This window comes from Rhinoderma darwinii, chromosome 12 (genome assembly GCF_050947455.1).
Source record: "Rhinoderma darwinii isolate aRhiDar2 chromosome 12, aRhiDar2.hap1, whole genome shotgun sequence".
NCBI classification, from domain to species: domain Eukaryota; kingdom Metazoa; phylum Chordata; class Amphibia; order Anura; family Rhinodermatidae; genus Rhinoderma; species Rhinoderma darwinii.
Window position 1 is genome coordinate 33544168 of NC_134698.1, and position 25641 is coordinate 33569808.

General features: G+C 46.9%; 1 protein-coding gene across 4 annotated transcripts in view; it reads right to left on the bottom strand.

Moving 5' to 3' along the window:
• The window catches only part of LOC142664504 (uncharacterized), an 85997-nt gene that overhangs the window by 14141 nt on the left and 46215 nt on the right, over positions 1 to 25641 (bottom strand). The window contains exon 1 of one of the 4 annotated variants that reach the window (XM_075843599.1): positions 18044 to 18123. The exons of 1 other annotated variant lie outside the window; for it this stretch is intronic. The gene's annotated coding sequence lies outside the window, so the exon portion shown is untranslated. Of the gene's footprint in view, positions 1 to 17843; positions 18124 to 25641 lie in introns of those variants that run through there. 2 more of the 4 variants (XM_075843596.1, XM_075843597.1) reach the window with 2 other exon arrangements.

Consider the following 25641-nt stretch of genomic DNA (forward strand, 5'->3'; position numbering starts at 1 on the left):
ACGTATTGCCCTCATTCCTGCTGCACGGGTCAGGTCCCCAGATCTACTTCGCAAATGGGAGAAAGAGTCTATTGATTCATCCCTCAGGTTTATGGGGATCCTGCTGGAGGAGGGAAAAAGGAAAAAATATTATTGGCACGTAGTACAACGGAACTGAAGGAGGGAATTGAATCGGTCAGGAGATTTTCAAATAACGCAGATTATGAGAGAAAAGAGGTTGCACTCCAACAGGGTATTGAAAAGTTTACTGGACATATAAAAGGGAGAAAGCATTTCCAATATGTCCGTGATACCGCTGATTTTAAAGAAGGTAAAATCTTCGATTATAGTGTCAAAAATCTGGGGGGATTTGAGATTGAGACCAAACAGTCCTCCTCAGAACAGGACCAATCAGATTCCGATACTGCTAGAAATCCCAGCAGGAGAGCCAGGGGAAGTTATAATTCTGGGAAGAATTCAACCCGTAATTATCAAAGGGGCAGAGGCAAGGGCCCTAATAGGGACGGTTTTTTATCACCCCATCTCGGAATATCTACTAAGAGACAGGAGAGAGATGTAGCATGTGATAAATATGAGGATGACCTGCAGATAATTAATCTTTCATCACGTACTCTAACGACTGAGGAGACTAGCATCCTGAAGAAAGGCCTCTCATTTGTGCCCACGAATAGATTCGACCTATTTATGTGGGTCAAAGACTTGAATCTATTCGTGCGCAAATTAAAATGGAAGAAATTTTTCAAGACCCACGATAGGCGAGAATGCCTCGAATTGGGTATCTCTGAGGAGGATATGCCACATTTCAGAATGCTCAATCAATTACTAGAAGGAGGTCAGAGAAATGTGGGTGATGGTCCCTTCACAGATTTGAGGCAGCCATCCACCAGAAATGCCCCTATCAATGATAATACTCCAATGGATGTATTTTTGGAGGTGGTGGTAGACCAACTTAGGAAAATTGATTCTTCCAACACCATCAAGTTCAATACCTCTAGAGATGAGATGGCAGGCCTACAGGCCCTTGAGCAGGATGACAGTATTGTCATTAAACCATCAGATAAAGGTGGCAATATTGTTGTGATGGATCGTAATCAGTATAGCGACATGTGCCACCGTATTTTGAGCGATGCGGCTTGTTATAGAATTCTATCGAGTGATCCTATGCCGACTTTTGCAAACCAACTAAAGAGATTGGTAAATCAAGGCAGATCTCTCAATCTGGTGAGCATTAATGAACAACGCTTTATTCTGACTGATCATCCACAATATGCCACCTTTTATAGCCTACCCAAGGTACACAAAGGTACATCTCGTCTTAAGGGTCGCCCCATTGTCTCTGGGGTTGACAACCTGACTCAGAATGCTAGTCTTTATATTGATCGGATCCTCAGTCCATTTGTATCGGCCCTCCCATCATATGTGCGTGATACTATGGATGTACTTAGACGCCTAGAGGGAATTAAGTGTGATCCTGGTGTACATCTGGCGTCACTGGACGTTGAGGCCTTGTACAGCTCCATACCCCATGCCATGGGATGTAGGGCTGTAGAGGATTTTTTGAAGGAAAGGGGAACACAGTTCCAGGCTCACAATGAGTTCGTAGTTAACCTCCTTCAATTTGTTCTCGAACATAATTTCTTTTTGTTCGATGGCAAATTCTTCCACCAGCTGAGGGGGGTAGCAATGGGGACCCCCTGTGCACCCTCGTATGCCAACTTATATCTGGGCTGGTGGGAGAAGATGATTGTATTTGGGGAGGAGATGGATCGTTGGACCTCTATGATCATCCTTTGGCTAAGATTTATTGATGACATCATGATTTTGTGGTCTGGAACTAAAGAGGAGTTCAGTGAATTTGTGAGCATCCTTAATGTTAACGACATGGGGCTTTTTTTTACGTCTGTTATTCATGAGAGCAAAATTACCTTTTTGGATATTAATATACTTAAGACTGAACAAGGATATATACAAACCAATATCTTTAGGAAGGAGACAGCAACAAATAGTCTCCTTCGATGGGAGAGTTGGCATCCCGCACCCCTGAGAAAAGGCATACCCAAGGGGCAATATTTAAGGGTACGCAGGAATTGCTCCACTATGACTGACTTCAAATTAGCTGCTTCGGACCTACAGAATAGATTTAATCGTAGGGGTTATCCCCATGATGTCCTTGGATCAGCTTACCGCAATGCAATTCATTGTAATAGGAGTGAACTCTTGAACCCCAAAAAACGCACGACTGATGACAAAATGCGCATTATAGGTACCTATGATTCATCTAATCGTGAAGTCATCAGAATCCTACAGACCTATTGGGGGATTCTGCGGACTGACCCAGATGTAGGGGACATTGTGGGTGATAGACCTTCTGTCACGTACAGGAGGGGGAGGAATATTAGGGACCGTTTAGTCCATAGTCACATGCTATCTATTCGCCCCACAACATGGCTCACACACAATATCATGGGCACTTTTAGATGTGGGTCTTGCAAAGCTTGCGAATCCATTTCATGTGGCAAGAATTTTAATAGCCATGTGACTGGTCGGACATATGACAACAGATCTTTCATTAATTGCAAAACAAAGGGCATCGTCTACCTGATCTCATGTGTCTGCGGACTGCAATATGTCGGCAAGACAATTAGAGAATTCAGGAGACGAATAAGGGACCATATAGGCGACATTCGTCGCAATGTTGATATTTCGGTGGCTAGTCACGTCTGGGAACAGCATAATGGTGATACCCATGCCATCAAATTCCAGGGGATTGAGCATATTAGGCCATCTGCCAGGGGTGGCAATTGGGACAAGAGGATATTACAAAAAGAGGCCCAATGGATTTTCCGCATGCATACCATGAAACCGGCGGGTCTTAATGAACAAATATCGTTTAATTGTTTCCTCTGAAAGTATCGTTGTGACCCCGAGTGGCTGCATCCCTGTGTGCACACCGAAATTTTCATCCTTATCCACTATGGTTGCCCCTTGGTTACTATCTTTATCTTGAATTTTGCCCCATACTTGCGATATCATTGCAGTGACCTCACTGCTAGTTTATATGGTGACTGGGCAGTGCCCTTTCCCCTCCCCCTATCCTGGCTCTCCCCGAGACACCTATTGTGATCGGGGATGTATGTTTATTATCGCTATGTCCTCCGTTCCTCGGATGTCACATTGCGGTGACTAAGCCTGTTGATGCTGTGGTCTCCGATCGCTGTGTTTCTGGCCTGGATCCTCTCCTTAGCCATTTTTAGATGCCAGTGAGACCTGGCCGCCTTGTGATCCCTGGTTACCAAGGACGCTTCTGTCCTTCCCTCCTGTAGTGACAGCGAACGCCGGGGGGGCCGGCCCTGGCTGGGCCGCGTCATGTGCGTGGCTCGCCACGGGTTGGCCGCCCGGCCGCCGCGTCACTCCGGAGGGGGAGGGGCTTAGTACTATTTATGTCCGGCATTTCACTCGGCTCGTGTTCGACCAGCTGACTAGTGTCGTGCACGAGCCGGGTGAATGTAATGAGAGACGCAACAGGTGTCTCCCGGCCATACAATTTGAATTCTATGTGTTGAAATCACATCAGTGTACCCCTGATGAAGCACTGTGATAATAACGGTGCGGAAACGCGTAGGGACACGTGTTAGTGGCACGGATTGACCAGGTGTTATATTATAATACAGATAGGGGGAATCGTTGATTGGCAGTACGTGCTAACAACAATACTAGTACCGCTCCTCCTCTGTATGGTCTACCGTGCTTACGCCTCTTCAGTACAATTGGCTATTTAGCCCTTATTTTAGTAAGGTTTTCTATAATAAAAATCATATTTTAATCGTTCAATTAGGCAGTGATATTATTACCCATCAAGTGAACGGATACCTATTATATACCAATGCAACAATTGGTGCTTAACGTCAAATTAAACATGCACTCTCGGCCAAGTGTGACGGTTTATAGAGACATCGGAAGAAATACAGTAGCTGTCGGCCAACAGCTATCTTAAGTGTATGGACACCTTTATACTTAGAATTGTGTTACATGAATTTAGTCACTAGTACTACAGAGAACATGGCGTGTGCACTGCACAGTCCATTGAAGGATGTTAAATAAAAAAATAATCTGTAGAAAAAATACAGACATATTTGGTATCGTCATGACCGTAATAACCTGCACGATAAATTTGCAGTGCTATTTATATGTCGATGAGTGTATGCCGTAAAAAAAAAAAGAAACTATAAACTGCTTTTTTCTGCATTTTTGCCAAAATAAAAATGTATATAAATTAATAAATAACGTAAATGTACTAAAAAATTTCACCTACATAACGTACAACTCGTCTTGCAAAAATCTAAAGGGGGTTTTACACAGGCCAATTATCGGGCAGACAAGCGTTCATAGAATGCGCGTTCCCGATCATTGCCGTGTGTAAACAAGGCAGCGATCAGCAGATGAACGAGCAAATGCTAGTTCATCTGCTGATCATATAGTTTTCAAAACCTGAAAGATTATCTTTGTCGGCAGCACATCTCCCTGTGTAAACAGGCAGAAGTGCTGCCAACCTGATAATAATGTATGGGGAAGAGCGATCATAGTAACAACAGCTCGCCCCCATCCATAGATCCGTGTGACAGGAGCAAACAAGCGCCGATCAACGAGCTGACTCGTTGATTGGTGCTCGTTGCAAGAGGCCGAAATTGGCCGGTGTAAAATTAAGAAAGATATGAGCGTCGGGATGCAAAAAGGAAAAAAAATAAATAAATTCTGTCCCCAAGTTTAAAATTGTCCTTGTCCTTAGGGGGTTAACCCCAATGTTGCCATTATGTGAGGGGAAATGATGGGGTCACTTATTAATGCGAGGCATATGGTGGTATGAATTTTGAACCTCCATGTGCCTCACATTTATGGTAATTAACCCCATCATGTACCTCACACATTAACCCAATGTTGCCCATTATGACTGATGGAGTTAGTTACTATTAATGTGAGGCACACGGAGGTTCAGAATTGATAACACCACGTGCCACACATCAGAAACCAGAAGGACTTTATATTTTTGTGTTTTTTTTTATTGTTGGCAAAGTATCGTTTTGGTATCGAGAATTGCAAAACTACATGAAGTATCAGAATCTAAGTCCAAATTCTGGTATCATGACAACCCTAGTCACTGGATGAATTGAACAAGTGGCTACTCGGTACCAAATAAATGAACGCAATTCGAACACGCAAGTGCTCTCATAGGTCACCATCCACTTAAACGGGATCATAACATGCTTGCTCACAAATTGGTGTGGGTTACAGTTCTAAAAAGCCTATGCAGCAGTAAATAACTAGTACAGTGAGTTACAAGCAGCTAGTCACCTGGATTGCAGATTTATTTTTAAGAATAAATAATTTAAAGCTTAGTACATGTCAATGGTGACAAATATAAAAATGCTGCTACTACATGTCTGAACAAGATGCAATCTTTAATGAGAAGAAGAAGAGACGGTTTGCGAGCTATTATCATCCAATATTAATTATTCATTCCATCATAGCCGGAGTTTATTAAATAACTTAACAAAACTCTTTGACATTAGTAGCTGCCAAGTTCAATGGAAGGTTTTAATTAGAGATGAGCAAAGCAGTGAAGCAGGGTGTGTATGACAGGCAAGACAAACTACACATAATTATGAATGACATTGGATTCTCAAATTGTTTTAATTATTATGAAATAATAATTAACCGGAAAGCAGACATAAATGAAATACACACCTGATGGAAAGCCAGGAGGAGTGAAGCTTTCAGATGAAACCATTTAACTGCAGTGTAAGGAATCTAATCATAACAAATGCCGACTTCAAAAGGGAGTCTTAACCCCTTAAAGGAACAGTGTCACCAAAAAATTTTTTTTATATATCAGTTTTATGTTAGGGTTTTATTAAAAACGTTTATATTTATTTGTGTGTTTGTGTGTTACTTTTTTCTATTTTTACACTTTTTCTTCCCTATGGGGGCTGCCATTTTTTTTTCCATTTCTGTATGTGTCGATTAACGACACATACAGACATGGAATACGGCAGCTCCAGTCCCATAGGGAATGCGAACGGGGCCCGTTCCATCCACTATGGTGTACGCCGTGTGTGTGGGAACGGCGCATGCGCCGCTACCACACAGTCCAATTTGAAATGCGCACCGTCCGGCGCCATTTTCCTGTGGACCGGAAGTCGCGGCCGGACAGTAAGATTACTACTTCCGGTCGCGGCTTCCGGACTTGTGCACATGGAGCAGCGGCAGCAGACGGAGCGGATGGACCGGAGGGAGCGGCGGCGACTGGAGCAGGTAAGTGATTTCTATGTATGTTCGTGTTTGTGTGTGTTTACTAGTGTATGTAAACCTTCTACACTGTGTGTTAGCTCAAAAAATGGCGACACACTGTAGGAGGTTAGACCGTTCAAACCCCTCGTTTCTCCCGGCACTAGCCAGGATAAAGGAGGGGGGGATTCTTAGAGCTCACTAGAGCGAGTGATTTTTTCCCAATTTTGCAGCATAAAGCAATGTGGTTGCTTTACCACATGCAATGCTGCAATTTTGGGAATTGCTCCATCTAGTGACCAGTGCTGGGAAATATTATAAATTGAATCCAATTTATAATATTTCCTGACTCGTGAAAAAAATAAAAAAAATTAGAACAATGTTTAATCACCCACACACTAATTGTTTAACTAAAAAAAACAAAACATGTTTTGCTGGCAACACATTCCCTTTAATACCAAAGATGTTTTAAACATTAATGACCATGCAAATTTCTACGTTTTTCCATCATCACATTCAAAGAGCTCTAACTTTTTTTTTTTTCCGTCGACATAACTGTATAGGGACTTTTTTTTGCGGAACAAGTTGTATTTTTTAATAGCACCATTTTGGGGTACTTAGAATTTATTGATAAACTTTTTATTGACTTTTTTAGTGGGGTAGTGTAAAAAAAACACAAATTTCGCCATAGTTTTTTGCATCTTAAATTTACACCGTTTACCATGGGGTATAAATAACATAATAACTTTATTCAGCGGGTTGTTACTATTGCGGCGATACCATATTTATGTGTTTTCTTTTTTTGTTTAACCACTATTACACACCAAAAACGTTTTTTTTCCCAAAATTATTTGTTTTTGTGTCGCCATATTTGTAGAGCCATAACTTTTTTCTTTTTCTGACGATGTAGGTGTATGAGGACTTGTTTTTTACGGGACGACTTGTCGTTTTTATTGGTACCATTTTGCATCACCTTTTTGATCACTTTTTATAACATTTATTTGAAGGCAAGATGAACAGAAAATAGCAATTCTGGAATTGTTTTTTATTTTATTTTTTATGGTGTTCATCGTGCGGGTTAAGTAATGTAATTGTTTTAAAGTTGGGGTCGTTACGGATGCAGTGATAACAAATATGTGTAACTTTTTTTCATAATAAAGTATTTTGTAAGGAGAAAAATATTTTTTTTATTTTTTTTTACTTGGGACTTTTATTTATTTATTATAGACTTTATTAAAAGTTGTAAACTTTTTTTTTGTCTCACTAGGGGACTTCACTATGCAATCTATTGATCGCTTTTATAATACACTGCAATATTTCTGTATTGCAGTGTATTATTGCCTGTCAAGTGTAAAACTGACTGGCATCTGTTAGGCCATGCCACTGGCAATCACTAGAGGCAGACCTAGAAGCTGACCTGGGAGCCTTTGTTAGGCCCCGGCTGCCATAGAAACCATCGACACCCCGCGATTGCATCACAGGATGCCAGTGGGGTGAGATGCAATCCTCCCTCTAAACTCAGATGTGGAGGTTGCTATTGTGCGCCGCATCTCAGGGGTTAAATATGATCGGAGACCACCGCTAGTGATCTCCGAACGTTGCCCTGATGCCCAAGGCTGTTAGAAAAGCTTAATGAGGACCCCGCCCGATGCGGGAAAACTACCCTGAACGGCTGCTGTAAAAACACTATACGCCGGTCCTTAAGGGGTGAGTGCTAAAACTGACTTATGGGGCTTATAAAACTGTGGAAACACATCGCTCTCATCCTAAGTTAATGTATAAGTCATATTGCCATTCTTTAATTTTATTATTATTATTCTACTGCTGTCAGGGGCCCAAACTGTACCCACCACCAGACGTTGTATAAGCCAAGGGCAAGGCTTTGCGGGGATAGTTGTGGAAATTATGGTAAGGACCCAGGTCTTATGTACACAAGAGTAAGGGCATGTGCACATGGCTTATTTTCGGCCATTTTTCGGGCTGTAAATGGCCGAAAAACGGCCAAAAAATCAGAAGCAGAACGCCTCCAAACATCTGTCCATTTATTTCAATAGGAAGCGTTCTGTTCCGATGGGGCGTATTTAAAAAAAACGGCCGCAAAAAAGAAGTGCATTTCTTTTTTTGAGCCGTTTTTAGAGCCGTTTTTCATTGACTCTATAGAGAAACAGCTAAAAAAACGGCCATAGAAAACGCAGCGAAAAACGCGAGTTACTAAAAACACGGCTGAAAATCAGGAACTCTTTTCCCTTGAAAACATCTCTGTATTTTCAGACGTTTTTGGTTAAGAGTGTGAACATAGCCTTACACTTCTCACAGAGAGGCACAGTTTTGAATGTTTCAAACGCACATAGCAAATGGCAGCAACTTTTGACTTTGGCTGGTAATTGTGGCTCCCCTGCCATTCTCTTTACAAGACAGAGCCCGGGCTCCTACCTGATAGAGAGGACATCGTTATTTAAATTAAAGGCCCGTCATTGTCTTGCAGTGGCCTGTTAGCGGATGCATGGGGGGTCACAGCCGCACGTGGCTAACTTATCAAGTCTGGTTTGCAACTAAATAATCCACACCAGGAGAAATTGCAGGCCCCCTTTATACAGGTACAAGAAGGTCGCAGACACAGTTGATTTAATGTTCAAAATGTTCAAACTTTACTGCAGATGAACTCTCTTGTAGAAGCAGAATTCTAGAAGGGGCTGGACGGAGCCTGCAGGGCTGAAGGGGAAGCCTCCATGACCTCCCTGGTAGGGAAAGGGTTAACTGGTGAGGGATAGTTGGAGGGAGTTGGAGGGGGTCAGGGAGGAGTCAGGGGGCCGTTGCTGCTCTTCCCGCTGTTTTCGGCATTGAGCCGGAAGCAGCGGAGGGAGTAACACAGTAAGGACAAGCTCCCCGTTGCCCGCGCTCGTACAGCATGTCAGAGGCATTTTTGTTAGAGCAGCTGCGTGCTGCTGCTGTGCACCACGGTCCCGGATGGCTGGAGGAGACCGTGGCTGCATTAGCGAGGATCCCGGACGCCGTGTTGCCACGTCAGGCCCGGCGTTCGGGGTATGTTGCAGGGGACAGGCTCCCCTCCCCCGGCCCCCTTCCTAGCATGGCGGCGGGGGGGAGTCGGCAACAACTGCTCCTGTCCGGAGCAGGCAGAGAGCGTTGCCGGGGGTGCCGGCGACGCAGGCCGGGTCGACCCGTCCCTCCCGGCGGTCTCGACCTCCAGAGCGCCTCAGTCCTGAGACAGTCCCGCGGACACGGCGTCGCAGAGGGAGCCCGATCTCGGACGCTGCAGGCCAGGCAGCTGGGGGGACCGCCCCTTCCCAGGCCCTGTGTCCTGGCAGGAATCCCAAGCCGCGACGGGGTCCGGCGGTGAGCAGGGAGTCGCAGGCCGGGCTCCCTGTCACCCCTCCACCATCGGATGGAAGATCTGGAGGACGAGGTACGGCCGCCCCGCCTGGTGATGTTCCGGCCAGGGGGCAGGCCTCTTCAGGATCATCGAGACGGACGCCTAGATCTGCAGCGACGTTGAGGCAACAGGTCCAGTCGGAAGTCTGGGTTCCATCGGTCGGGCGGCAGGTTGCCGGCCCATCAGTCAGCGCTTCATCATCTCCGATCCGAAGATGTCGGTGGGATGGCCAGTCGTCTGCGAGAGAGGAGCTGGAGGAAGGTGAACGGGACGGTGAACTGGACGTGTATCGTCGAGGTCAGGATGGTCCGGCTGACGGGAACACAGCGCCTGTGCGGCCCGGTGAGTGTGTAACTCCATCATTGTCGTATCCAGCGATTTTTATGTCGGGTGTCAGCGGGGGGGCTGCTAGCGTCGCATCGGTGGCCGGTAGTGGCGCGAGCGGGCGCGATGGCGCGGGTCTGGCAGATTTAGTGGGTTGCTTGAGGGAGCTGGTCGGGCGCCTAGATAGGGCGGCGTTGCCGGTAGTTTCGGAAGTGTCCCCGGCAGTAGTGTGGGAGTGCCCCAGGGACGTGGGATCGGTACAGGCGCGGCCCGTGCTGGCGGTTAGGGAGGCGGTCGCGGTGTCGGTACAGACCGAGGCACAAAAGGATGGCGATCGGGTGCATATTGATGACCGTGCTCGGGGGGAGGTGTACGTTTGTTTCGAAGGTCCGTTGGGGGCGCATTTAAAGCAGGAGGTGCGCGAGCGGATCTGGAAGGACGAATATGTGGAGATTTTTTCTCTCTTGCCGCTCGCTAAATTTAATTTGGAGCAAGCGGGACGAGAGTAAAAAGGACGAGGAAGAACGGCGGCGGTATAGGCTTATCCCGCAAACGTTCGTTAATTGGTCGCAGGCGTTCGCCATATTGGCTAGTGTGATAGGGGAAAAGGCGCCGGAAAATTGTTCGGCGTTGTTTTGTTATTTTGATGCCATTGGGGAGGCTCATAGGGCGTATGGGGGTCAGGCGTGGCTGCGGTACGATGAGCAATTCCGTCAGCGAAAAGCGGTTCGGCCGGCGATTCGGTGGGACCAGAAGGATATTGCTCTCTGGTTACGGGTTACGGCTCCGGTTAGGCAGTCCTTTCCCGGGAGCGCCGGCCAGGGAGGCCAGTCTAGTCAGGTTGGACAAAGCGGCGGGGGAAAGGCGGGTTTTTGCTGGCAATTTAATGAAGGCCAGTGTAAGTTCGGGGCCACGTGCAAGTTCAAGCACGTGTGTTCCGAGTGTAATGGGGCTTCACACGGGGCGGCAAAATGTCTGCGAAAAAAGAGGTCAGGAAACCAGCCTTCCGCGGCTGGTCAAGGGGGTGTCGCCGGTGAGGGAGGAAAAGATGGCCCCTTATCTAAATGAGTATCCGGATAGGGCGGCGGCTAAGTTGCTTTACGAAGGGTTTCGTGTTGGTTTTGTTATTCCTCCGCCTCCTTATGAGGTTCCGGTTACGCGGAGGAATTTAAAATCGGCTTACTTGCATGCAAAAGTCGTGTCGGAAAAGTTGTTTAAAGAAGTTTCGTTGGGCCGCATGTCGGGGCCGTTTGTTGAGTCGCCTGTAAAAGATTTAGTTGTGTCCCCGTTGGGTATTGTCCCCAAACGCGAGCCCGGAAAATTTCGTTTGATTCAACATTTATCGTATCCCAAGGGTTCGTCGGTAAATGACGGGATTGATCACGAGTTGTGCTCCGTAGTTTATACCTCATTCGATAAGGCGGTGGGGTTAGTGCGGGCTGCGGGTCCAGGTGCGCTGCTAGCAAAAACCGACATCGAGGCGGCGTTCAGGTTGTTGCCGGTTCATCCAGAAAGCCAACGGCTGTTGGGTTGTTTTTGGAATGGGGCTTTTTACGTGGATCGGTGCCTTCCGATGGGGTGTTCCCTTTCTTGTGCATACTTCGAGGCGTTTAGTAGCTTCGTGGAGTGGGTAACGAGGGGAGTATCCGGGGTCGACTCGTTGATCCATTACTTAATGATTTTTTGTGCGTTGGCCCGGGGGGTTCGCCGGTTTGCGGTAATTTGCTTCATGCACTACAGAAGGTGGCGAGGGATTTTGGGATTCCTTTGGCGCCAGAAAAAATGGAGGGCCCGGTAGCGACGATTTGTTTTTTGGGAATCGAAATAGACTCGGTGGCAATGGAGTGTCGTCTCCCTGCGGATAAGTTGGGTGCTTTGAGGCTGGAGGTACGGCGGGCTTGTAGAATGAAGAAAATGACGCTGCGGGAGCTTCAGTCGCTGCTGGGGAAGTTGAATTTCGCCTGCCGGATTATGCCGATGGGGAGGGTGTTTGGTAGGAGGTTGGCGGCGGCAACGGCGGGAGTGCGTGCGCCGCATCATTTTGTGCGGCTCAAGGAGGAGCACCGAGCTGATCTTCAGGTTTGGGATGACTTCTTGGGCCAGTACAATGGTCGCTCGCTATGGATGGCCCCAGCGCAGGATACGAGTGATTTGAATATTTTTACGGATGCGGCTGGGGCGGGCGGTTTTGGAGCTTACGGGGGAGGTCCGTGGTGCGCAGGTCAATGGCCCGCTAGCTGGGTGTCCAGTGGACTCACGCGGAATCTGGCCCTGCTCGAGTTGTTTCCCATCGTGGTGGCGGCTACCATTTGGGGGGACAGGCTCAGGGATAAGAAGGTCCGTTTTTACTGCGACAACATGGGGGTGGTGCTTGCCATTAATAACATCACGGCGTCCTCTCCTCCGGTAGTTCAATTGTTGCGACATTTAGTGTTGGTGTGTTTGTCGTTGAATGCGTGGGTGGTGGCGGTGCATGTCCCGCGTGTACGGAATTGTATCGCTGATGCTCTTTCTCGCTCGCAGTGGGACCGGTTTCGGCAATTGGCACCGGGAGCGGAACGTCTCGGTTTGGCTTGTCCGGAACATCTTTGGGATCTGGTATCGGTCCCGTAGGACAACTGTTACAAAGGTCTTTGGCGCGCACGACGTGGAGTGCTTATGCTGCTTGTTGGAGGCAGTGGGAGGAGTGGGTAAGAGAGTTGGGTGACGTCAATACGGATAGAGACAGGTTGGTGGCACTTTTGTACTGGTTAGGGGACGCCTGGGAGGCGGGGTTTTCAGTGGCGAAGGTGAACCGGTTCATATCTGCGGTGGCGTTTGGGTTTAAGTTGCGGGGCTTTCAGGATGTATCGAAGGAATTTCTGGTATCACAGGCTTTGAAGGGGTTGCGCCGAGGTAGGGTGGAGGCGGATAGTAGAAGGCCTGTGTCGTTTGCTTTGCTTAGCTCGTTGGGCGGTTCATTAGCATCGGTCTGTCGTTCTTCAGACGAAATGTATTTGTTTCGGTTGGCTTTTTCGTTAGCGTTCTTTGGGGCATTTAGAATAGGTGAGTTGGTGTCGCCAAGTACCAAACAGGCAGGGGGGCTGAGATCTGGGGAGGTGAGCCTATTCGCAGATCGGCTGGAGGTATGGTTGCGTCGGTCAAAAACTGACCAAGTAGGGAAGGGTAAACTGATAGTTTTGTTCGCCCTCCCGGGGTCGGTTATGTGCCCAGTAGAGTGCATGCGGGGTTTTACGCCAAAAAGGGGGTCTCCAGATTTGCCTTTGTTACGTCATGTGGACGGGTCGTTTTTGTCCAGGTTTCAGTTTGGAGCTGTATTTAAAAAATGTTTGACGGCGGTTGGTGTTGCGGCAGGCTCATATTCATCTCATTCCTTCAGGATTGGCGCAGCAACAGAAGCGGGGCGTTGGGGGTTGGATGATGAGGGGGTGCGGCGTATTGGTCGTTGGGAGTCCAACAGGTTTAAGTCCTATGTCCGCCCCCATTTGTTATGATTTTTTGTTGTTAACGCTTTAAAAATGTTATATGGTGGTGCCTAATTGTTTTTTCCGTTTCAGATTCGCCTCCGTGTTTGGTGTGGTTGATGGGTCATTCTTATGTGCACTGGGGGGCTTTGAGGGCGGACGTCCGCCCGGATGGTCGCCAGTTGCGCATTCCGCGACAGGATGCGGTTGTGCATTGGCTGGGATTTAGAGGTATGTCGTGGAGCAGGGTGTTGGCGGAATTCCAGACATATGCTCGGCTTGATAGGGTTCCGGAGGTCTTAGTGTTGCACGTGGGTGGGAATGACTAAGGAGTCCGCCCCTTTCGTGAGTTGGTGCGGGATATCAAACATGATATGTTGTGTTTGTGGGTATCTTATCCCAATTTGGTGATAGTGTGGTCGGACATAGTCCCAAGAAAGCATTGGCGGTTAGCTAGATCTGTGGAGAGAGTCAATAAGGTTCGCATTAAAGTTAATCGGGCGGTGTCCCGTTTTGTGGCAAAAAATGGGGGCATTTGCGTGAGGCATAGGGATTTGGAGTCAGGAGTGGGGAATTTCTGGAGGAGTGACGGGGTTCATCTGACCGAGGTTGGCATTGATCTTTGGAGCTTGGCGATAGCAGAAGGCATAGAAAGGGCGGTGGTGGTGTGGAGGAACTCACAGGCTTAAGGTGGTCAAGGCCTGTTTCGCTGTGGCGGGGGGAGTCCTTGAGGCCAGTCAGTACAAAATGGTGGGGGGGTCGCATCGGGGGTATGCGTCCCCCAAAAAAGGTACATGGTTGAAGACTTCATCGGGTGTTATCCCTTTGAAGTGGTCTTCTGGTAGAAGGTATATCACTTCATCGGGTGTTATCCCTTTGAAGTGGACTTCTAGTGGTCGGTATATCACTTGAGGGCTTCATCGGGTGTTATCCCCTTGAAGTGGACTTCTAGTGGTTGGAGCCATCTGCAGAGGTGAACGGTGCTTCCGAGCTGGTTTACGGCTGGAGGTAATTAGTGGTTTGCAGATGGCTAACTCGGTGTGTTCTTAAAAAAGGAATATCTGAAAGGGCTTCAAGGACTTCCTCTGCTCGGGTTAATGTTAACGTTAAATTGTTATTTACGTTTCTGACCCATGTTGGGTCATGTGAATTATTAGAAGGAATTCTCTGGTGGATTCCTAACTAGTTATCCGAAGGTTTCGGATTTAAATTGTTTTTATAAAACTGTAAAATTAATAAACGGCTGCTGTGGCCATTTCACATCCAACCTCGGTGTCACGTGTCTTTCCTAAAGGTGGGGGTGGGGGGATAGGATGGGGTAAAGGAAGGTTCGTTAACACACGACTCTACTTAGGCAGGTCATGAACGTTACAAATGCAATAACACAGTCTCTTAAAAAATGCAACTATATACATTGGCTGACAACCTGGTCATTACCAGCCCTTGACGGCTTATGCCCCGCATGGCAATCCAGCACTTATATCTATTCAGTGGCTCCCGCCCCGCTTGGCAATCCGGCTGTTTACAGCCCTTGACGGCTCCCGTCCCATCTGGCAATCCAGTCATGAAGCCTATCCACCGGCTTCCGTCCAGCTTGGCAATTCAGCACTGAGGCCAATTCAGCGGCTCCCGTCCCGCTTGGAGATCCAGCACTGAGGCCTATTCAGCGGCTCCCGTCCCGCTTGGCAATCCGGCTGTTTAAAGCCCTTGACGGCTCCCGCCCCGTCTGCCATACAGTTCGAGCAGTACACCGCGGCTTATGCCCCGCTTAGCAATCCGGGTATTTACAGTCAGTGGCGTAGCTATAGGGGTCGCAGCGGTCGCATTGCGACCGGGCCCCTAAGCCTGGGGGCCCACGGGCCCCCGTTGCCATACAGCACGCTTCCTAAAGAAATCTTCTGTGCCAAGCCGGCACTTCCTGGTTACGGTCACATGGTACACTTAGTGTACCATGTGACGGTGTTGTCACGTGACACGGCTTACAGACAGTGGAATGGAAGAGTCGGTGCGGAGGACTCCAGGTAAGCTGCAGTCTGGAATGTAATGTATTGTGATGTAATGTGTTGTGTTGTTATGTAATGTCTTGTAATGTATTGTGTTGTATTGTGCTGTTTGCGGTGGAGAGGGGGGGGCGTTAAATCACAGCCCCCCCTCCTCTCTCCACCGCAAACTGCACAATACAACACAATACAGTATAGTACACATGAGTGTATGAGAGCGGGGCTGCGGCTGTGTAATACAGTCACTGCCCCGCTCCTGAATCCTGACAAGTGCGTGCCGCCAGGATGATGCGATGCGGTCGGCGCTGCACTAATGATCTGCGGCACTGAAGACACAACATGGCGGGCGCACTACAAAACACCCCCATGTTCTGTCTTCAGTGCCTGAACCGCCGCTCATTAGTGCAGCACCGGCCGCATCTCCTCATGCTGACCTCGCACGCACTTCCTGTCAGGAGCGGGGCAATGGCTGTATTACACAGCCGCAGCCCCGCTCTATAACAGCGGAGATCAGAGAAGCCGGTCATCTCCGCCGCTATTCTCCTGAATGCTGCAATCACAGCGGACTGCAGCATTCAGGGGAAAATGAGAAGGGCCGATACCCCTGGATCGTGTCACCGGGAATTCCTGTGACGCGATCGAGGGCCATACCATATTCCATTGAAGGACCCCAGGGCTGTCTTACCATATTTCCTGTTGTTAGGGCATACTTAGGTATGTCCTAACAACTGCCTGTGTGCTATCCGTCCACAGGCTAATGTACTGGAATATCAGGATATATGACAGTACATTAAAGTTTAAAAATAAAGTAAAAACAAAGTAATGTTAAATAAAAAAAATACACACACACCTTTTTTACAATAAACATTAAAATAAGTCTCAATACATAAAACATACACATAATCAGTATTGGCGCGGCTGTAATAACCTGCACAACATTTTTTTTTGCATAATTTATGATGTGTGCGCTGTAAAAAAATAAAAATAAAAACTGCTTTCTATCACTTATTGTGGGGCACGAAGTGTGATGATAAATTTAACCTCCATGTGCCTCACATTCAGGGCTCATTTACACGAGCGTGTTATACGTCCGTGCGACGCGTGTGATTTTCACGCGCGTCACAGGGACCTATATTAGTCTATGGGGCCGTGCAGACAGGTGTGTTATTTTCACGCAGCGTATGTCCGCTGCGTGAAAACCACGACATGTCCTATATTTGTGCGCTGTTCGCGCATCACGCACCCATTGAAGTCAATGGGTGCGTGAAAACCACGCATGTCACACGGAAGCACTTCCGTGCGTCAAGCGTGATTCGCGCTACAGCACTGTAAAGGATGAATGAAAACAGAAAAGCACCACGTGCTTTTCTGTTTACAAACTTCCAAACAGAGTGTCATAATGATGGCGGCTGCGCAAAAATCACACAGCCGCGCATCATACGCTGATGACACACGCAGCTGTTAAGTGCCTTTTGCGCACGCAAAACGCCGCAATTTTTTTGTGCGCAAAACGCACACACTCGTGTAAAGCCGGCCTAATAGTAATTAATCCCATCATGTACCTCACACATTAACCCATTATGACTGAGAAAAATGATGGGGTTAGTTACTATTAATGTGAGGCACATTCAAATTTCAACATCACACCTCTAGAAAACGAAATAACTTTTTTTTTTTTATTACTGTTCACAAAGTAAACGAAGTATCGGTATCGAAGTCCAAATTTTGGTATCGTGACATCCCTACACTGTGAGTCGCGTCCCCCTGGGGGTTCGTGTGAAGACCTCCGGGAGGTCGCGAGTCACTCACCAAGGTCCCGGTTCCATTCAATCCTGGAGCAAGGATTCCCTGTGCCCTGAGCTGTGCGACACAGGCTGGCGGGATGTAGCGACATCATCGCACCTTTCTGCACGGAGTCACTCATAGTACACACCGGAGGAGGCGAAGGATCCTCCACCCGTCGTGGGAACGGGGATAGGTAAGTAATTATGCTATTTTTCTATTATGCACATATTGGGGCATTATACTGTATGGCGGCTGATAAGATGGGGGGGCATTATACTGTATGGGGAGCATTATACGGTATGGGGCTGTTATGGGGGGGCATTATACGTTATGGGGCATTATACTGTGTGGGGGCATTATACTATGGGGGCTGTTGGGCAAGGCGTCTGGGCATAGGCGCGTGCAGGGGTCTGATGATGATGGTGGTGTTGGGGAGTGGTAGGGGGACCCAAGCTGAATTCTTGCACCCAGGCCCATGAGCCTTTAGCTATGCCCCTGTTTACAGTCCTTGGTGGCTCCCGCCCCACCTGGCATATCTAAGCACTGCACACACACCCTTATCTGTGATCCGGGCGGCCATCTATTGTGGTCACTTACTTTACCCGTGTCCTCAGTAGAACAGTCCTTGGCTATCAAAAGGGGAGGACAAGTCTTTACTGCTCACCGTTCCATATGTTCCATAAACTGGCTTGAATCTCCATGTCATTACTCGGACCTAGTTGTACAGCACCCCTCAGTACTCAGGGTTTTCAGGTCCCTCACTCCAGCCCTTGCCACGTGTGTATATTACTGCTCACCCGCTTACTCCATGGTGTCAGTGTTTGGGCCTCCTCGCTCACACACTCAGCAGGCCCCTCTCTGTCTTTCTCCAGTCACACTGCACTGCACGTCACTTCCTCCTTCCTGCATTCTATCTCTTCCTGCCAGTATGAAGCCATCTAGTGGCCAAAGTAAATTATTACTGCAGATACACATGTAATACATACAAGGCAAAACAAATAGACAATGGAACAGACTTTATAAAAAGCATACACTCTTCTTTGTTCTTTTACGTAAGGGGAAGTACAGTGTTCGACCCCCTTACAGGCCTTCTTTACTTGTCAAATGCTTCCAGGGAGGTCCTAGGCAACTTCCAGCTGGCCTAATCTCAATATGACGCAGGGAGGCCTCTGGCAATCTTCCACTCGCCGACCAACGTCTCTGCAACATACAATCCTGGGAGGCTTTTCATGCGACCCTGCCGATTCAGCTACTGTAATTGTGGGGAAGCGTTCCACACACTGACAAAAGACCCTTTCTTTCTAACACAACATCGTGGCCTATACGTGCCGCCACACTCAGGGCATGCTGCTTCTCTCAAGCTGTAGCCACTGAATGCTGTTAGGCCGAAACAGATGCTTTTTATAACCTGAGTGCCACCCCCAACTTGTGCCAACATCGTGTCCACACGCAAGATGGCGTCCAAGCCAAATCTCCCAGCACCAGCACAATAGTGAGTGAGCCACCATTGCCAGTCCGCATGTAAAAAATTTTTTTTACATGGACACAAAGATCAAAATATGCAGTAGCTGTGTCTCTTTAATAGTCCAAATGTGGCTTTTATTGAAGTCCAAAAGTTGCTTATCCAGCATATAAGACTTACAGCATATAAACAAAATAAAAACTTGCCCCATCTGGGCACTAACTAAACAGCAGGTTTCCTCACCTACAGTAGACCATAAGTACTCTGTTCCTTGGATCAGGCTTTCCACACTATCCTTATGTGGATTCCCAGGCTCTGACATTGGACTGTATTCACTGCAGTCCTACATAGCCCAGTTACCACACTTGTACTGAATGGGTATAGGGGAAACTCTGTACTGGAGCGGCAAAGGTATGACAAGTCTCTCTACCAATCCTACCTGCCAATCCATAAAAATCCAGGCCCGGAAAACAGACTTAACATAAAGCCTCATTAAATTATGTCTTGCTGACAAACCCAACTTTCCTGGATGCCTCATCTCGCCTATCTTAACCAGCCAGTTGAGAAATACGCCCCCTTCAGTACTTTCCCAGCCCCAGGCCTACTATATACACACACACACACACACACACACACACACACACGCGCGCGCGCACACACACACACACACGATAACCACATAACCACAGCTCTTTCTTCTGTTAACGGAAATAGTAGAACAAGCATTGATATTTAAAGAGACAGTCCACACTTAAAGAGGCTCTGTCACCAGATTTTGCAACCCCTATCTGCTATTGCAGCAGACCGGCGCTGCAATGTAGATTACAGTAAGGTTTTTATTTTTAAAAAACGAGCATTTTTGGCCAAGTTATGACCATTTTCGTATTTATGCAAATGAGGCTTGCAAAAGTACAACTGGGCGTGATGAAAAGTAAAAGTCCAAGTGGGCGTGTATTATGTGCGTACATCGGGGCGTGTTTACTACTTTTACTAGCTGGCCGTTCTGATGAGAAGTATCATCCACTTCTCTTCACAACGCCCAGCTTCTGGCAGTGCAGACACAGCCGTGTTCTCCAGAGATCACGCTGTGACGTCACTCACAGGTCCTGCATCGTGTCAGACGAGCGAGGACACATCGGCACCAGAGGCTACAGATGATTCTGCAGCAGCATCGGCGTTTGCAGGTAAGTCGATGTAGCTACTTACCTGCAAATGCTGATGCTGCTGCAGAATCAACTGTAGCCTCTGGTGCCGACACGATGCAGGACCTGTGAGTGACGTCACAGATCTGCACTGCCAGAAGCTGGGCGTTGTGAAGAGAAGTGGATGATACTTCTCATCAGAACGCCCAGCTAGTAAAAGTAGTAAACACGCCCCGATGTACGCACATAATACACGCCCAGTTGTACTTTTACTTTTCAACACGCCCAGTTGTACTTTTGCAAGCCTCATTTGCATAAATACGAAAATGGTCATAACTTGGCCAAAAATGCTTGTTTTAAAAAAATAAAAACGTTACTGTAATCTACATTGCAGCGCCGATCTGCTGCAATAGCAGATAGGGGTTGCAAAATCTGGTGACAGAGCCTCTTTAACATACTCCTGGGCGTTGACTGCTGCAAAACATAACACAGAGAGTGGAAAAACTCCCCCCCCCCCCACACACACACCTTACAGCTGCATGGGATCTGCAGATTTGAACTTGTAAAATAAAATTTTAGATAATATTGTGCATTCTTGGTTCCCATAAAAATAAATGCGAAGTGCCCAATTAGTATTCTGTTCCCCCTTTCTCTTAGACCCAATAAATATATAGAATGTGCATGAGAAGCTGAATAAAGATCCTGATCCTATTATCCCCAACCCCCCTTCATTTCAAAATCAGTAGTATAAATAACAGTCCACCAAATGTACACAATGTACACAATGTACACAATGATGGAGGTTATTTACCATAATAGACAATACAGGGTCCCTGACCATTTGCCCATATGGGGCCAAAACATTTCCAGATAATATGCTGCATTCTGATTATGCTATCACAGCCCCCCCCCCCAACACGTTTCCCCAGATGTTCACTAAATGTTTATTATTATTAGTATTAGATGGAGTATTTGAGATATATGGCAGGCCTCAGGGATTCCTGACCATTTTGCTGAATCGGGCATTGATATTTCAATTGCGGCCCTGCATTTAAATGCATGTTATTATATCTTGGTTTTATCCCAGTAAAGTCAATAAATGAAAATCGTCACATATAGACCATGATAACCTGATGGATAAGCCTTACTAGAGTTGAAAAGCAGCTCAAAACCAGCAGTGACCACAACAAAACTGTTTGGTTCAAACAAGGGGTGTAACAGGTTACCAGGAGATCTGACTCTTTTTTTTTTATATAAGGTAGCACACTCTTATATTAGGATGCTGGTACAATTAACTGTTCTTAAAGTAAAGTTTCCTTTTGGAACCACTTCTAAGACTATATTAAGGCAACAGAGAATGTGCTCATCCTCACACAGAGAAAAGCTCAATATAGGCCCCTATAAATGCCTTACTGATTATGTGTTCTATGTCTTTGAAAACAGGGATATGAAAATCCCGTAACCCAAGATGTAACTTGAAGCTCTTTGGCCCCAAAACAAAATCAGTAATGGACATCCATCTAGCATGTGGCATTCATAATACTGTTGTCTTATGTAGCAGAGGGTGTAACTGCTACCCATGCATCCCTTATAGCGGTCATCCTGTCCATAGCAATAAAGCCCTTATTCTGAGATCACACCTGCCTGACAGGGAGTATTTCTGATAAAACCATTATATGAAGAAATCTGCATTTAGGTTCACTTTCAGACAGCTTCTGGACTTCACACTTCTAATCTGGACTTGGTTTACATGCAGCACTTAGCGTTGTTCCCAGTACACTTTCTTTTGTCCACAAAAAAATAAGGAGCTCAATGTCAATTAGCGGCTTCAAAGGCCAGCAAGATATTGTTATGTATTAAAAGAGGCATGGACTCGCGGGACAGGGATGTAATATTACCACTTTACAAAGCATTAGTGAGGCCTCATCTAGAATATGCAGTTCAGTTCTGGGCTCCAGTTCATAGAAAGGATGCCCTGGAGTTGGAAAAAAGACAAAGAAGAGCAACGAAGCTAATAAGGGGCATGGAGAATCTAAGTTATGAGGAAAGATTAAAAGAATTAAACCTATTTAGCCTTGAAAAAAGACCACTAAGAGGGAACATGAGTAATTTGTTTAAATATATGAATGGCCCAAACAAAAAAATATGGTAAGAACCTGTTCAATGTGAAATCTTTTAGAAAGACCAGAGGGGCACTTCCTCCGTCTGGAGACAGAAAGGTTCAATCACCAGAGACGACAAGACTTCATTACTGTGAGAACTGTGAATCTATGGAATAGCCGACCGCAGGAGCTGGTCACAGCAGGAACGATACATGGCTATAAAAAAGGCTTAGATCATTTCTTAGAACAAAAAAATATCAGCACCTATGTCAATGTGTAGAATTCTTGTTTAAATGTTAATCCAGTTGGATTGCCACTTGGGATCAGGAGGGAATTATTCCTTTTTAGGGAGGATAGGTTAATGCCTTATGGGTTGTTATTATTGTATTTGTTAACTTTTTTTTTTAAAACCTTCCTCTGGATCAATAGGGGTAAAATGTTATAGTTTCTTCCATCCGTTCCCTTTCTCCCATCACTTGATTGAACTTAATAGACATAACGTATGTCTTTTTTTTACCGCTATAACTATGAAATATATTTGATGGCCAAAAAAAGTGTTATTGGTGGGGTCTGAGACCCTATCAATTTCAAGAAAAGAGGTGTATGCTACCCATTTGCACCATGCCTGGTCATTCTCTAAGGTCTATGTGAGATGCAGAAACAGTCAAGCATGCTCACGCTGACTGTAGCACTGGCGGCCGCTTGTCTCACTCACTCCAGTCTCGTTGTTCTCTGCGCCGGCGTCTCCCTGCTCTTAGACGCCGGCGCACTCTGCTCTCTCTTCTGCTCTGTGTCCATAGGGTGCGTGCGCGCTCGCTCACCCCATTCTTAAATGGCCAGTGCACGCACCAGGAATATTGACCCCCAACCTTTCCCAGCACACCCTGGACTTTAAAAGGAATTCTACTCACTTCCTTATTGCCTGAACAATGTTGTGTCTTACCCAGTTATTTGTATGCAAATGTTCCCTAGCTGTATCCTGCATCACGTATCCAGTATCCGTGTCTGGTGTCCTTGCCAGGATCTGAGCCAAGTCAAGTTTTCGAGACGACTACACTATCTGTGTCCGGTGTCCTTGCCAAGTTTATTGTTCGAGACAACTGCACCATCCGTGTCCAGTGTTCAAGCCAAGTCCAGTGTCCGAGATGACTGCACTATCCGTGTCCGGTGTCCTTGCCAAGTCCAGTGTCTGAGATGACTTCACTATCCATGTCCTGTATCCGAGATGTCCTGTTGTCCCGCACAAGCCAGCTTCCGATAGTCCGGCACAAGCCAGCTTCCGATAGTCTAGCACAAGTCAGCTTCCGATAGTTCGGTAGAAGCCAGCTTCCGATAGCCTGGAACAAGTTATCTATCCAGGTATTCTTGTCCTAAAGACCATTATTGACTCTTGTTTGGCCAGCTGCTACTCTGCTATGGCAGAGTGGCCCAGTGGTTCCACATACCCCACAGTTGTGACACTGCCTCTTCATCACCAAGCACTGATTTTCTATTCTCCTAGACACAGTCTGATGAAAATTTCTGACCGGATTTTCTGTGCGAACATTCCGCAGTGTATTACAGTAGCAGCAAATGGGATAAGATTTGAACCAGTCTCATTAACACACCACGGAAAAAAAAAATGTAGAAAAGAAGTGCGAGATTGACTTCCGATGTGGATTCTCAATCTGCAGCTTGTCAATTTCTCTTGCGAAAATGGTGCATAATCTCCTCACAGAAAATCCAATTGGAAATATTGCAGTGTTTATGCTATGTAGCGTCCATGGCCGCGGACCGTTGGAATTACTCACCCTCCGACGGCCGCAGCCATGGAACTGTGAGCGCTTGCCCATATCTCCTCCTCAGGATACGCCAGCGCTCACTTCCACTCTAGTCCACTGTGTCCTGTAGGGTGCGCACGCATGCTCGTGCCTGGCCTTTAAGGGCCAGCGCGCACATGGGAATTATTATTAATTAGCCCATGATCACCCTGGACTATAAGAAGGGCCCTGCCCCTTTACTCATTGCCTGAACATTGTTGTGATTTCCTATGTTAGTCTTGCAAATGGTCCCTTAGTGTTATCCTGCTCCCGTTGTTCCCGTGCCCTGCTACCTGTCACCCATGCTATTTGTTCCTGTGCCTTAAACCTGTTGGAGTCGTGTTGTGCCACCGGTTCCGCTTGCTGTGTTACACCATGTCTGGTGTCTGCTGTCAAGGTCCCATCTGTGCCTAGCGGTTGCTACAGTTTGAACCACTACAGGTACCCTTGTGCTTCGACTATTTATATATTGACATGGTACTCTGTTGGCCAGCTGCTATCCCGCTACGGCGGTACGGCCCAGTGGGTCCACATACCAACAGACCGTGACACTCACCTCCCTTGCATCCTTTGCTTTTGGCTTCTGTGAGAGTCACCTAGTTCTTGAGGCCTGGTGGGACGCTTGGGTGGCAAACAGGCAGAATGTCTTGCTAAGCTCCTTGCCAGAGACTCAGTCTATGTCAGCCTATATCAAGGAGAATCTGGAGACGGGTTTCATACAAAAATCCTCCTCCCCGGCCAGGGCCGAGTTCTTCTTAGTCAAAAAGAAAAATACATTTCTTCGGCTTTGCATCGACTACCGGGGGCCTCAATCAAATCACTATCAAGAACAAATATGCGTTGCCACTAATTTATGAACTATTTGACCGCATACAAGGAGCCAAGATTTTCTCTAAACTAGACCTGTGTGGGGCTTACAACTGGATCCGGATCCACCAGGGTGACCAATGGAAGACGGCATTCAACACCCGAGTTGGGCACTATGAATACCTGGTAATGCCCTTTGGTCTGTGTAAATCTCCAGCGGTCTTGCAAAAGTTTGTCAATGACATCTTCCGAGATCTCCTCTATATCTGTGTTGTGGTCTATCTCGATGACATTTGGATTTTTTCTCCAGATCCGACGACTCATCTGAGACATGTCCGTCAAGTTCTGCTGCGATTAAGGGAGAATTGCCTGTATGCCAAGCTGGAGAAGTGCATGTTTGAGAAAAATTCTCTACCCTTCCTGGGCTACATCATCTCAGATCAAGGCCTCAAGGTGGATCCTGAGAAGGTAAAATCCGTCCTAGAATGGCCACGCCCTCAAGGCTTGAGGTCCATACAGTGTTTTTTTAGATTTGCCAACTTCTACCGGCAGTTGATCCCAAACTTCTGTTCACTGACTGCTCCCATCTCTACCCCCACCAAAAAAGGTATGAACGCCAAGGCAATCTGTGGACTCCAGAGGCAGAATCTGCATGTAATAGCCTTAAGAGTGCCTTCATGTCAGCCTCAACCCTCCATCATCCTGATGTATCTCGACAGTTTTCGTGCACTTCTGTTCCAGAGAGGTTCCAAAGGGAGGGCTATGTGACTATTATTGTAGACTTTTTTCTCCTGCAGAGCACAATTACTCTTTTGGTGATCGGGAGTTACTGGCCATAAAATTGGCTCTGGAGGAGTGGAGACATCTACCCCATCCTGATATATACATGACCACAAGAACCTCACCTATCTCCAGTCGGCCCAATGGCTGAACCTCCTTCAAGCCGGTTCCATTTTGTGCTCCACTACCGTACTGCAGACAAAAATGTGAGGGCCGATGCCTTTTCCAGGTTGTTCGAAAAAGAGGACACCGTGGAGTCTCCGCAAAGTATCATTGATCCGTCCTGTATTATTTCTGTTAATC